We start from the raw sequence: 10318 nt of genomic DNA, 5'->3' as shown, positions 1-10318 counted from the left end.
CCCCTCCAGTCTCTCTCGGGCTTTAGGGATTTGCGAGCTTGCAGCCCCGGCTACTCCACCCTGTCTGCCGAGGATAACGTTTCCTTAGGTCAACCACGGCTGGGACTTGGGAACACGACCCTCCGCCCACAATGCCCTTCATTCCTTTCCCCGTCGTGGGTGGGTGGGGGATTGTTGAAAGATATTCCAACCGGATTTGGGGCCAAGCCTTTTCTGCAAAGGGAAAAACGGGTGAGTAGGAGGAGCGTGAGGCGTTGAAGGAGCGCCCAAACGGGCTGCGGGGAGATCTTCATGCCTAAAACGTGGTCAGTCAAGGTGAGTAGACAGGACACGTCAATTCTTTTTTTGACGCAATTAGAATTTTTAGCCTCCAGGAAACGTAATTTAGAGCCACGGTATTGGTTCGTTTCAGCTGGCTCCTTAAAATCTATTTTAAGTGTCTAATTTATGACCAAAAAGGAAAAAAAAATGGCAGTGCTCACCGGTTAAACGTCTGTCTCCCGACATGAGAACTGGGGGAAGCGTTACTTAACCTTTCATTCTGCTTAAGTCGGAGCTAAGGTCCATTTGCTGTTTTTGTTCTTTAAAGATAGTTCCCTGAATTATTCTGGACTTTCTTGAAGGACCATAGCTAAATCCACACCCCCATCCCAACAGACCACACAACACTCACAGCTGGGAGGCAGGAAAGTGTCAAAAGAGTGCGAGGGGGTGGGAGGGGTGACAGCAGAATGCTGGAAGGCTGGAGAGGACTCTAGGAATTACAGTCACTTTTTCTAAAGAAGAGAGTTGGATTCTTCGAATAACTGGCAAATGGTCCTTCCCCCTTGATAGTCAGAAGATGAAAATATTCTAATACAAAGAAATGAATCAAGGAGGACAGGTGATTTGTGTTTGGGCAAATCTCCTTGTGCAAATCTTAAAACGTCCAGTTCTTGCTATTCTGAACACGAACACAGAATGAACACCAGGTGGCAATAGACTACAATTTCTGAGAAGAAACAACAGGCCTCCCAAGGGAGCAGTTCTTCAAGGAAGAATGCAGGCTCATACTCATCCCTGCCATATTTCACAAAGCAGGGCCTTTTCAAATGGTCAGAAGTGCTCTGGAAGTGACCTGAAGCACCCAGCGTGGTGTGTCCCTTTGGTGAAAGACTAGGGGATGCATGGCATCTGTTTTTTTCCCACCTAGCTGTGTCTCAAATGTAGTGAACCTTTGAATATTAGGCAAGAAACTGTTTCATTGCAAAACTGGAAACCAAGGTAATACAGTTCTGGATTGTAATTCTGATGGGGAGCTTTAAAGGTATATCTGTGTTTTCTGATCTCAACAAAAACCAAGGCAAAATCAGTCCTTCCCCAAAAGGGTGGGATGCAAAAAGGAGGATTTCCCACCTGAGATGCTTTCGTGAAATACAGAATTCATGGGAGACTGAGAAGAGTAATATTTTATTCATTTCTTTTAGTGTAAAAGCTCTTGAACTATTTAAAATAACAGATATTTAGTCCCCATTTTCAAACATAGGTATCTGGGACTGTTGTTTGTGAAAAGGTTCTGGAAAGTTCTGACTTAGTTGTGGAGAATCTAATAATTTAAACTTCTATTCCAGGCCAGGTTTCTTCCCCTAATCCTGGCCAGTTACTCAGGGGAGGAAACTGAAACCTTAACAGAAGGGGTGCATGATTGATTGCCGTTCCCATTAGGCCCCACCTTCAACACTGGGGGTCACATTTCAGCACGAGATTTAGAGGGGACAAACATCCAAACTACATCAAATATTGTGACAATAGCTGACGAATACACTCTCCTATACCAAGAAGGGCAAGGGGGGACTGTGCGCGGTGGTTCACGCCTGTAATCCCTGCACTTTAGGAGGCCGAGCCAGGCAGATCTCTTGAGGCCAGGAGTTCGAGACTAGCCTGGGCAACATGGAGAAACCCAATCTCTATTAAACATACAAAAATTAGCTGGGTATGGTGCTGCACGACCTGTAATCCCAGCTACTTGGGAGGGTGAGGCACGAGAATCGTGTGAAGTCGGGAGGCAGAGGTTGCAGGGAGCCAAGATCGTGCCACTGCACTCCAGCCTGAGCAACAGAGTGAGACTCATCTCAAAAAAAAAAAAAAAAAAAAAAAAAAATGCCAGGGCAGGAGCAAGGTGGAACTCAGGGTAAAGTCTGACATAGGCTGCCCAGAACTGCTTACTGTGGGCCCAGTCTGGCCAACAGTGGTGGTGCTGGGGTCTGTGGGGGACATTAGAGACCTCTCTCTCTTTAGCAACATGACTAATAATTATCCTCATAGAGGTAGGAAATAAGTCTCAGGGAAATTGTGTGGTGTGTTTATTGTATGAATTCTCAGTTAATTATCACCTGAGGTCTTCTGTTTTCTTGATGAGGAAACTTAAGTCCAGAGAGGCTACAGGACTTCCCAGACCACACGCTTAGTGCGCAGGGGGCTGGAAATGCTTTCTTCTTCCCTCAGTCCCAGCACCTTATGCTTGTTCAGTGAAGCCTTCTGGCTCTGTCACATAATAATCATTTGACCTTGGAAAAATCACAGAATCTCTCCAAACCCCCATGATGGGAGGGTTAGGGTACAAGATAAGACCAGATGAGGCTTCATTCATCTGAAACAATTTATTATTACAGGTATTTTGTGATTCTTCTCACCAGCAACTCTTCTCATGTTGTAAATACCATGGACTCAAGAACCTCTTGAGGCCCTCAAGGCAGCTTTTACTGGGAGAAAAGCAAAAACGTTGTTGAGTTTAAATCTAGATTCTACTTATCGGCTATTGTTTGACTGCTCCAAGTTTACTTCTAAGTGAAATGGGGGTTAATATCAGCCTTGTGGGATATCTTATCTGATGCTCATAGAACCCATTTTAGGCCGGGCGTGGTGGCTTATGCCTGTAATTCCCAGCACTTTGGGAGGCTGAGGCAGGCAAATCACCTGAGGTCAGGAGTTCAAGATCAGCCTGGCCAACGTGGTGAAACCACCGTCTCCACTAAAAATAAAAAAATTAGCTGGGCATGGTTGCGCACGCCTGTAATCCCAGCTGCTCGGGAGGCTGAGGCAGAATTGCTTGAACCTGGGAGGCAGAGGTTGCAGTGAGCCAAGATTGCGCCACTGCACTCCAGCCTGGGCAACAGAGCAAGACTCAGTCTAAAAAAAAACCCATTTTAGCAAGCTCAAGTGTGCCTAGTTAATGGTGTTCAATACATGTTTAATTGCTGCTTCTGCTCCTTCCCCTTAGTTCAACAGTGATTTTGATCAATTTAAATTTGTTCTCCTTGGATGTATAAGCTAAGCATAATATTTGTATTATTTTGCCAATTTCTTTTAGTAGAGCTACTGATCATTCCCAGACATAGGACTCAAAGCCCTCCTCTTTAGTGCCTTAGAGGTTTTTATTAGTCCACAAAGATAGTTTGATTTGTAGAGAAAGTTTTCTGATGGAGTATTCAGACTCTCTTAGGAAAGGGAGAGAGGGAGCCAGTTTTGTGATGAGATGACATTTACACATAATTATGGATTTCTGCTGGGATTCAATCTTTTGATCTTTCAGTTTTCCTACCTTCATTCTCTCCCTCTGTAATCTCATCCAATCTGGCAGTTTTAAATATCTTAATTTTTATTTAAATTAAAATAAAAAAATTTAGATGTTATTGACTCCCAAATTTATATCTTTACCCTGAACCTCTGTCCAGCATTCCAGGTTGATATGTCCAGTTGAATTTTCCACTTGGATTTTTTTTTCTTTTTTCTTTTTTTTTTTGAGATGGAGTCTCACTCTGTCGCCCAGGCTGGAGTGCAGTGGCGTGATCTCAGCTCACTGCAACCTCTGCCCCCTGGGTTCAAGCAATTCTCCTGCCTCAGCTTGTCTCGTAGCTGGGATTACAGGCGTGCGCTACCACGCCCGGCTAATTTTTGTATTTTTAGTAGAGATGGGGTTTTGCCATGTTGGCCAGGCTGGTCTCGAACCCCTGACATCAGGTGATCCACCTGCCTCGGCTGCCCAAAGTGCTGGGATTACAAGCATGAGCCACCACACCTGGCCATCCACTTGGATTTCTAATAGGCATCTGAAACTTAAGGTGTCCCAAATTGAACTCCTGATGCTTTTTTCCAAACCTGCTCCTATTACAGTTTTCTCCATCTCTGTAAATAACTAGAGGCAACTCCACCTTCCAGTTGGTCTGGTTCAAAACCTTGGAGTTATCACTGACTTCTTCCTTACAATCTGTCAGTAAATTCTGGTGGAGCTACTTTCAAACTTTAACAACTTCACTCTCTATTTCTGCTCTTACTATCCCTCGTTTCCTTCCCTAACACACACAATGTAAAATACTAGGTCATACTCATATCATGGCTTTCCTCTACTCAAAACCCTCTAATGATTCCGCATCTCAGAGGAACAGACAAAGTCTTTATAATACCGACAAAGCCCTACACGGTCTGACCTTGTTAACTGTTTGAGTTCTTCTTATACTGCTCTGCCCCATCCTCACTCCACCCTAGGGACAATGGCCTCCTTGCTGTTTCATAAATATGAACTAGAATGGGCCAGGGACTTTGTAATTACTAACCCTGTGCTTGGAAAGCTCTTCCTCCAGGCATTTGTAGGGTTTGTTCCTTCTCATTCTGTCTTTACTCAAATGTTCAAGTGTTCTTTTCCCAGTGAGGTTTTCTTTTATCCTTGTATTTAAAATTGCAGACTGGGCACTGTGGCTCATGCCTAGAATCCCAGCACTTTGGGAGGCCAAGAGTCTCACTCTGTCACTCAGGCTAGAGTGCAGTGGGACAATCATGTCTTACTGCAGCCTCAACCTCCCTGGCTCACATGATCCTCCCACCTCAGCCCCACCCCTGAGTAGCTGGGACTATAGGCTCCCATCGTTACACTTGGCTAATTTTTTGGTTTTGGTTTTTTATATTTTATGGAGACAGGGTCTCATTATGTTGCCCAGGCTGGTCTTGAACTCCTGGGCTCAAGTGATCCTCCCACCTCGGCTTCCCAAGATGCTGGGATTACAGGTGTGAGCTACTGTGCCCAGTCTGCTTTAACAGGTTTTCAAAGAAAGCTCAATTTAGCAAGTTTTCATTTGAGATAAGTTTCTTGAAGTATTCCCTTAATTTTGTTTAGTGGCATATGATTTTTAATATTTTTTCTCTTATTTTCTTTCATTGGCAGGTTGTGAGCTAAGAGAAGGTGGCTTTAGATGAGGATGTTGTCTGCTGATTTAAATACTCTGTCCCCCCACTGGGTGCCGTGGCTCACACCTGTAATCCCAGAACTTTGGGAGGCCGAGATGGTTGGATCATCTGAGGTCAGGTGTTCGAGACCAGTCTGACCAAATGGTGAAACCCCGCCTCTACTAAAAATACAAAAATTAGCCAGGCATGGTGGCACGCACTTGTAATCCCAGCTACTTGGGAGGCGGAGGCAGGAGACTCGCTTGAACCTGGGAGGCGGAGGTTGCAGTGAACTGAGATCGCTCCATTGCACTTCACCCTGGGCAACACAGCGAGACTCCGTCTCAAAACAAAACAAAACAAAACAAAAAAACACCCTGCTCCCAACTTTAGTTGGGTTCTTCTGGTGCCAGTTGGAAGAAACTGATTTTGATGCATGTTTTGATGGGAAAGAGATTTTCCTCTTAATATATTATCCAGTGGTAGGCAGGGAACTGTGAAATCTATCATCTTAAAGAATAGTCACTTTCAAGCAAGGCTTTTTATGGAAAAACATTTAGAACTTAATTAGAGATGAAGATACATTAGGGACCTGAGAGCATGGGACACCAAAAGCCTTGTTACAAAATAGCTGAAGTATTAAAAAGCGGGGAGAGGAGTTTATGAAAATTCAGTATTAAAATATATGTTGTTGTGCAGCAACAGGAACTACATAATAAATCCTAAGAAAACAGGGACTTTGGGGGCTATTTGTGATGGATCACAATTAACCCTGCTTAAATATCCTATTAGGCATCAGGGTAAGCAATTTATAAATGTACTAACTGGTTAATATTTTATGAAAATCAGCAAATTTCTATCTCAGGTGACTTTTTTTTTCCTGTACTTAATGAACTATTTATTGGCTTATTTATTAGTATTTATCCTCATTAAAAGCTTCCATCACACCAGAAAGAATACTAAGGCCTGCTAAAATACCTCACATAATTGGTACTCTATGAATGTTGATTTCTTTCCTTATGTTAACTTTTCTGATTCTAAGGTCAATTTTACCTTAATTCTCTTTTAAAATTTTTTTCTTTTGAAAAAATGTACATCTTCTTTCTTTTAAAGTAATATATGATTGCTAAAGAAAGCTTATGACTTTAGAATGATGAAAAAGGAAATAACCTCATCACACAAACACAACCATGGTTAGCATTTTCAGTAATCCCCCCACCCCCATATTTTCCCTTACCCCATGTATAGGCTTAATTTAAGAGGTTTTAGCCTCCAACAGATATTTGTACACCTGTGTTCATAGCAGCATTATTCACCATAACCAAAAGGTGAAAGCCACCCAAATGTCCATCAGTGGATGAACAGATGAACAAAATGTGGCATATGCATACAGTGGAATATTATTTAGCAGTAAAAGGAATAAAGTATTGACATATGCTATGACATGCATGAACCTTGAAGACATTATGCTAAGTGAAATAAGCCAGTCACAAAATGACATATGTGATTCCTTTTATATGCAGTACCTAGAGTAGTCAAATTAATCGAAGCAAAAAGTAGAATGGTGGCTAGTGGGAGTGGGAAATGAGGAATTAATGTTTAATGAGGACAGAATTTCAGTTGGGAAGATGAAGCAGTTTCTGAGATGGGTGCTGGTGGTGGTTACACAGCAATGTAAATGTGCGTAATACCACTGAAGTATACGCTTGAAAATGCTTAAAATGATAAATTGCATGCTGTGTATGGTTTACAATAAAAAAGCTTTTAGTTATAAAAGTGATACATGCCCATGATTTTAAAATTTTAAGGGAATAAATAAAAGGTGTAAAATGAAAAGTACAACTCTTCTTATCTACCTCCCCTCAATTGCACAACCCAGAGATAACCATTGTAACCAGTTTCATGTTTCTGCTTTTCCTGACTGACAGAAGGACCCACCAATTCCTCTTCCTTGGCTTCGAATGGCCATGAACCCTTGGGGAACTGAGGGTAACGGAAGCATCCAGTTTGACTTACACACTCTTAGGAGATGTTATTGGCATTATCATGCTTACTGCGCTGTGGCAGATACATTGGATATACTCTCAGCTACTAGTGATAGAAAATCTGAAGCAAAATGGTTTAAATAGCAAGAAAATGTACTGTCTTACATAGTAAGAAAATGTCTTCAGGACCGGGTTCCTTTTTCGCTCTGCTCTGCTGTCCTTAGCCTTGGCTTCATTATAAGGCCTACTCCTTGTTCTAAGATGGCTGCCAGCAGCCATGAGGGCTCCATTCCTTCTTGTTAATATCCAACTCCTGCTGATGTTTTATCAGCTGAAATTGGTGTAGTTCTGCCCATGCCTAGTGATAACTAGTAGCAAAGGGGATAGGATTACCATGATTAGATTTATCATCTGGGGTGGAATGGACATAGGGGGAACCAACCACAATATGTGTCATAAGTTGTCTCTTTGTTCAGAAGGGTACATTTTGAACAGGCTATGCAAGCCAATCTCTTCTCCCAGTGCTTTACTTCCCAAGCTCCTCCAAGCTCTGTATGCACCCCCTGCTCCATTATAACTCATATCCTATGAGGACTGGGGGGCTTATTAGGAGAGACAGTCAGAAAGACCATTGTACTCCTTAGTCTGGCCTTGGAGGCCTTATCTTACCTGCCTCTTGTGAACTCTCAAGACCTCATGGTATAGGACTTTTGCCCCAAACCCCACAGCGTTTCCAATGGCCGTAGGCTTGACTTCACATCTGGTACCATGAGCTCTGTTCACGTGCTCCCCCTTGACCAACATCAATATTTCAGGCAAATACCAAAATTACATCTATCTTACATGTCCACCACGATCAAGCTAAAGGGAAATAAACGTTGTAATTAAAGTAAATGCACGCTGGGCATGGTGACTCACACCTATAATCCTAACACTTTGGGAGGCTGAGGTGGGAGGAATCCCTCGAGGCCAGGAATTGAAGACCAGCCTGGGACCATAGCAAGACCCAGTCTCTACAAAATATTAAAAAATTAGCGAGGGGTGGTGGTGTGCGCCTGTAGTCCCAGCTACTCGAGAGGCTTAGGTGGGAAGATCACTTGAGCCCAGGAGTTTGATGCTGCAGTGAGCCGTGTTTATGCCACTGCACACCAGCCTAAGCCTAGGCAACAGAGTGAGACCCTGTCTCAATAAATAAATAAAGGCAGGTTATCACCTTGTTTAGTATATAATATAGGGTAATTGAAGGCTATGAAAGGACCAATACTGGAGAAGAGGAGCCAGCTCTGATTTCACACTTGGACTGCTGGGGCAGTGGTTCAACTAAACACTGCCATGTATTAAGGTTCTCTTATGTGGATCTTCTAAAATATTAGATAAATGCCTTGTAAGTTATCCCTTTTTCCAATCTGTTCCTCTCTACTGGCCTCTTAGGGAGGAAGCCATAGCGTGAAGGGCAGGGTATTAGAATAAAATGACCTGGACTTGAATCTGCCAGTTCCCAAGTATGTGATCTTTAGAAAGTTACTTTCAACCTTTCTACACCTCACTTTCTTCGTAAGTAAATTGGGAATAATAATGTCTATCCCATACAGGTGTTATGAGGATTAAAAACATTAACATATGAATGCTTAGTATAGTGCCTAACACATAACAGGCTCTCAGTAGCTGTTATTATCATCCATCCTATTAAACAGGCTCAGGCTCATCTATTTTTTTTTTTTTTTTTTGAGACAGTCTCCCAGGCTGGAGTGCAGTGGCGCAATCAGATTATGGCTCACTGAGGCCTCAAACTCCCAGGCTCAGGCGATCTTCCTGCCTCAGCTTCCCAGGTAGCTGAGACTACAGGCATGTGTCACCACTCTCAGCTAATTTTTATATGTTTTATAGAGATGTTTTTTCCATGTTGCCCAGGCCGGTAAACATGCTCATCTTAAATGTTTTACAAATAATACTCCACTTACCTTATGTCTTCCAATGATGCTTCATCTTTTTTCTTTCCTTGTTTTCCTTTTCCTCACCTCCAATGCATTCAAATTCACTGAAATACGGCACCCCCAATTCACACTCAACTGACACAGCTTTTCCTAATATCACCAACTGCCTGTTTGTTGCTATCCAATTACCCTTTTAGTTCTTATCTTACTTGTCTTCTCTGCAACTTTTGGCAAAGCAGGTTTTTGCAGGCTCCTTGAAACTCTTTTTCTGGGTTTCAGTGGTGCTGCTCAATATCAGTTAGAAGGCTTTTGGCAGCAGGTAAAAGATACCTTGATCCAACTGGCTTGAACAATAAGAAAGTTTATCTCATAACATAAACTCAGAGGGGTGGCTCCCAGGCCCATCGACTCAGTGGCTGAGCATTAGCAGGGACCTAGGTTCTTTTTGTTCTTCCATCCACAGCGTCAGCTTCTTCCTAAGATTAGCTTCTCTCATGATCATGAGATGACTGCCAGCAGAAACTAGGGCAGCATGCTTCCTGGTTCTTAACCAGAAGAATGGAGGAACATCTCCTCCCAATCATGAAATAAAGTCCTCGATCTTTTTAGAAGAAGTAGGTCACATGTCCATCTCTGGAACAATAACAGTCACCAGAGAAATGCCAGGGACTGGTTGGCTGAGTCTCGTGGCTATGTATGTGGGGAGCGAATGTCTGAACAGAATCAGGACTGTCTTTGCTCTTTGCAAAGAAAGAGAAAAAGATAGTTGCTGAGTAGGAAACCAACAGTGCCCACTATATTTGCTTTCCCAATTTTCCTCTTGGTTGTTCCTTCTCAGTCTATTATGTGCACTTCTCTTTCATGGACTACCACTTAAATGTTGGTGATCATTATAATTCTATCCCTGGTCCTCTCCTATTTGGACTACACTCTGTCCATGGGTCCTCCATTCTGTTTATTTGACTACTATCTCTAATTGGTGACTCCTAATAAAGGTATATTTCCCACCCAAGTGTCTTTTTTAAGCTTCATACCATGAAAACTAGTTAACACTTACCCAATACTTCCTGAGTTAGGCAGAATAATGCACCCCTCTTCTCCCAAGATGTCTACATCTTAATACCCAGAAACTGCAAATATGTTAGGTTACATAGCAATGGGGCATTGAGATTGCAGATGGAGTTAACCTTGCTGATCAGC

At 42.7% G+C, this 10318-nt stretch overlaps 1 long non-coding RNA gene across 1 annotated transcript; it reads right to left on the bottom strand.

Annotated features, from left to right (window-relative positions):
* Positions 1–7278: 7278 nt before the first annotated feature.
* Positions 7279–9722, bottom strand: LOC134759548 (uncharacterized). The gene is made up of 3 exons (XR_010135878.1): positions 9146–9722; positions 7854–8045; positions 7279–7552 (listed from the first exon to the last, which is right to left on the bottom strand). It is a non-coding gene; the product is annotated as an uncharacterized LOC134759548 (long non-coding RNA).
* Between the last annotated feature and the right edge of the window lie 596 nt (positions 9723–10318).

Source organism: Pongo abelii, chromosome 11 (assembly GCF_028885655.2).
Source record: "Pongo abelii isolate AG06213 chromosome 11, NHGRI_mPonAbe1-v2.0_pri, whole genome shotgun sequence".
In the NCBI taxonomy this organism is placed as follows: Eukaryota; Metazoa; Chordata; class Mammalia; order Primates; family Hominidae; genus Pongo; species Pongo abelii.
The sequence above is the reverse complement of the archived record's forward strand: the minus strand, read 5'-3'. Positions and strand labels throughout refer to the sequence as shown.